Consider the following 4,417-nt stretch of genomic DNA (forward strand, 5'->3'; position numbering starts at 1 on the left):
ATTATTATTATTACTATTTTGCTGCTCCATGGACATGTTTGGGTGTAATCAGTCCTTATAGGACATATAATCACCCTTCAGGTAAAATGTATTAATCACATCCAAAAATGCATGTCTAAGAGTCAAAGAATGCAGAAGAAGATAAGGCGTGCGTTAAGATCAAAAATAATTCTTTAGAAGATTAAAGAGTTTGTGTTCCCAACCTAATTATAAGATCTAGAAATTGATGTCTATGAAAGCAGGAGCGATCTAATTGCAAATAATGTAAAATAAAATGGAGAGAATCATCTCAAAACAGTGAAAGATATTTCACGCGTTAATGATCAATTGTTTGGTAGCTGTTGTCCTTTCTGGAATCTGTGTCTCCTCACTCGAGTCAGATCATATGTAGTGTTGTCCGTTAGTTACATATATAAACTGTACCATGTTCTGTAGCTTTCCTTTCATGTACTGCTGAGCACCTTCTGTCCCAGCACTTCTCATGGGGTTTCCACGTTTTGACACGTAGACGAATGGGTTTGGCAGGTTTTGTGAATTACTTGACTTTTTGCGGAATACTAGCAGTTCTTGGCAAAACCGGTCCCACCGTCCTAGGTCTGGAGTTTTGTAGATAGACTGGTAGTGATTTATTGCGTTGAAAAAACAGCTTGAGAAACAACCTTCGTCCTCTCGAACCTGAATTTCCTGTGACCTTGTAAGAGTCGAGTTCGCATCTGTTTACCCAGGGCGGTTAGAGGTTCTGAGATTTTCAGTCTCTCCCATCTAGAGTTAGTTTCATATAGTCATGATGGACACGTGGACCTTGAAGGCGGATATTATGGGATTGCACCTTTTGAATCGCAAGGTAAGAGAGCTCCTACAGGGGGGTTTTAGGAAAGTCAGTTGTAGTTTTAAAAGTTTGGCATGGGCCCTGCACAGATATAAAACCATATAATTCATAGCCAGAATCTGTTTGTGGAAAGGTATATGGGTTAAACATTAGTGATCGGGAATGATGTCTTAATCTGGAGCGTCCCACATACATCAATACAAATAATGAAAGATCGCTTCGTAGTTCTCATGACGGCACCACTCTAGGCCTATCAAAAACTATGCAATCGAGCTGGTTAGGTTTGGATGGTAAAGTTGTTATTCTTCATTTAATTCTTCCTAGGTACTTCTTATTTTTAGTTTACTCTGATATCTCGCCTCCTTGCCATGAAAGTTCATCTGTAGACCTGTCTGGCCTGGCTGGGCAAAAGAAAAGCAGCTTTTGCAATACTAGGTGTTATATTGAAAGCAGGTGGCTTAAACCTTTTTCCTGGAATGGTTATGTGCTCTGTACCGACGCTCAGGTAGGGCAAGAAGTAAATCAAAGCCCACGTCCCAAAGCAGATTCTCCTTCATTCCTCATGCTCCGGGCATTCCGGCTGGTCCGTAGTATGTTGCAGCCAGGTCTGCCCAGAATGACAATGATGACCGAGCGTCGCTGACGCTGTTGCCTCAGCCTTGGTATTGATGTAAAAACATATGCCAGGGTGTCCCAGTACCAGATTTTCATTCTCACACTCAAACACTTATGGGGCATTGCGGACGCCATCTGAAGCAGGCACTTTCCGCCCCGTCTCCATGCAATTCGAAAAAGCCAAGAAGAGATGGAATTTCTCATGGAGAGCGGTCTAGTCGCATCCCCTCGCATCAAAGTTTAAAGCATGTGTGAGAGAAAAGAAAGGAACGACTGTTCTGCAGCGTTTGCGTAATCCACACCCCTATTAAGAAATAATGTTTCTTGTTTACCCTTTTCACACAGAGTTTTACTGGCTGAGCTTTAAAGAGGCTGCCATAACAGGCAAGATTTTGTCCAAGGCTTAACAAGTGGCGTGAAAATAATGCGCATGAATCAAAGCGTTGAAAGGTTTTTGGCGTCTGCCAGCCTTTATTTGATAAGACCCAAGTCTAATTCAAACCAAATTGACACGAAGAATAGCTATTGTTTTACACTGAATACTGGGTTCAGAGTACCCAACAATGAACTTAATGAACTTTTAGAGTTTGTGGGATTTTCCATCGTCGGCTTGTTCTATAAGAAAATTGAGGTTACCGCTCTGTTGCTCCACAGCGCCCGGTAGCCGCCCGATGGTCGAGGCTCAGGTTCACGCAGACGCCCGTTCCCGCCTCCCCCCCCCCGCTCCCCCGCTCCCACCCATGAGTCTGCGGGTTTCCCTCTGCCTATGACGTGTTGTTGTTCTACGCTGTTCATTTATTTATGCCATGTACATCCATGGTTGAGTGTGAGAGAGAGTGTTACAGTATGTCGCTCAACTCTGCCGTGTCTGGCGTGATAACCCTAATATTGTGTTGTTTCCAGGGGGTTTTTTTGTTTGTATTTTTTTTACTGGTACAGGATCAACTGTGGTTCACAATATGTGATGGCGTGAGAGAGTTGTGGGGCCTTGTGGTTTCTGCCCCTCGACTTCTTGAATTTCTTCTTCCTCCACTCGTACATCTCATATAATTCCCTCTACCTTCCCTAGACCACGCCCCTTGTGTCCCCCTAAGATCGGCCTCTCCTTGTCAATTGAAGATGTCTGACTTAAATATCCTCAGGCTGCCGAGTCAAGCCGATTTCTAATTTCAGTTGTCCAATGCTGCGCAGAGGAAAAACCAAGCCTTGTGCTGAATACACTTTCAATTGAGGTCCTTGAATTTTGTCTGGACTTCTTTTTTTAACTTTCCTTCTTCCTTTAACCCATCTATCCTCTCGTGTTTTGTGTGGCTCTCACAAGCACTACTGTCTTAGGCTCCATTTATCTTTAGGCATCAAGTCAGTTAGTGATAGTATAAAAATATTCGTTGTTTTTCTTTTTTTCTCTCTTCCAGGCGTCTGGCCAGCTGCAAGGCCACACACATCACGGGTGTTAGTGAGTGCCAAACTCTGCCACTGCAACATAGTTCAAGAAACCGGCTGGTGAATATCATGGCCCTATGAAACACCACAGTGTGTGTCTGCAGGCTCAAGAGAGGAGTGGAGGGATCTTGACTATATCAAGCCAGCTTCATCGACGGCTACACAGGTCAGATAAGAGCCCGAAAACTGAGCATCAAGTTATTCGGTTAACGTTTCTTTAATGGCCTTCTAGGCCCTTTAGAGAAAAATGTCCATATTTCATATACTATCCCATTGTATTGTGTTGTGGTAAGGCAGCAGAAGGCCTATATAGCAACCCAAGGCCCGTTGGCTGAAACCAAGGCGAGAGGACTATGGAGGAATGGCTGTGTGGAACACAACTTCAACATAGTGTTTATGCTAACCAAACTGAGAGAAAATGGGGACGGGTTACGGAACACAGACTACGACGACCACTAGTAATCACTATGTAGGATAGACCAGAGGAACATACTTTATCGGGAAATCTAGACAAAAGAGACCCACATAAATAAGATTTCTGCAGCTTTTGAATTATTCAATTCATCAATCGACCCACAATTATACAAGATAGTGTTTGCCACTGATTACATAATCAATTATGGCTAAACATGTGTTGTACATATACAGATGACACACATTTGTATTTGTAATTTGTAATTAGGACTCATTATTATATGGAGGGACTGGCTGAAGTGCAGCATAAATCAGCAGACCTTTTTATGTTTATATTTTCCATTGGCAGAAGTCAGCGAGAGGACTTTTGAGTATTTTAAGTATTTTAGTATTTGGTACTGATTAAGTAACTACAAAAAAAGCATTATACGACAATGAAAGATGTTAAGCAACACAGTGAAAGAGTGAGGAACTTCCAACAAGAGACAGTGGTCTGTAATGTTATATACTCATGAAACCTCATTATCGTCCTCTCCAGGAAAATTTATCTTCAAGTGAATTAATGAATTTCACAAGTCAGGGAACATTTAATGACATTAGTAGCCAGAAATTTTTTCTCCTTTTCCACACTAAATTCTCAGACATGAATTGTAAGCCTGAAAACTGAAGCCTCTGTGCTGTCCTCCCTGCAGGAAAGTGTCACCGTACTGCCTGCAGAGCGCTCGCCACTGCGTACCGCAGTACTTTGTGGTGGATCCAGGCTGAGTACAAACATGCCCCAGTACCATCCTCCGAGAGTTCAAAGTTCACTCGATGCCGAGGGTGAGTCATCAGTTTGTGTATGTTTGTTGTTTATTTGTACTGCTTTAAACTTCGTTTTTCTTCTGGATTAGTAAAAGCAATAACACATTCCTTCTCTTTTCAGGATGGCCAATCACGGACAGTTCGTCCGTTCCAGTTCACTGATTGGCCAGAGCCAAGGCAGTGCCCAAAGTCAGAGGGAGGATTCATCTATTTATTGGCCAGGTGCGACAAAACGAAAGGAACAGTTTGGCCAGGACGGGCCAATTACTGTGACACTTGCAGGTGAGGTGCCTCCTCCCACTGGCCGGTGTA

This window comes from Seriola dumerili, unplaced genomic scaffold (genome assembly GCF_002260705.1).
Source record: "Seriola dumerili isolate Sdu_G_001 unplaced genomic scaffold, Sdu_1.0 BDQW01000302.1, whole genome shotgun sequence".
Lineage (NCBI taxonomy): Eukaryota > Metazoa > Chordata > Actinopteri > Carangiformes > Carangidae > Seriola > Seriola dumerili.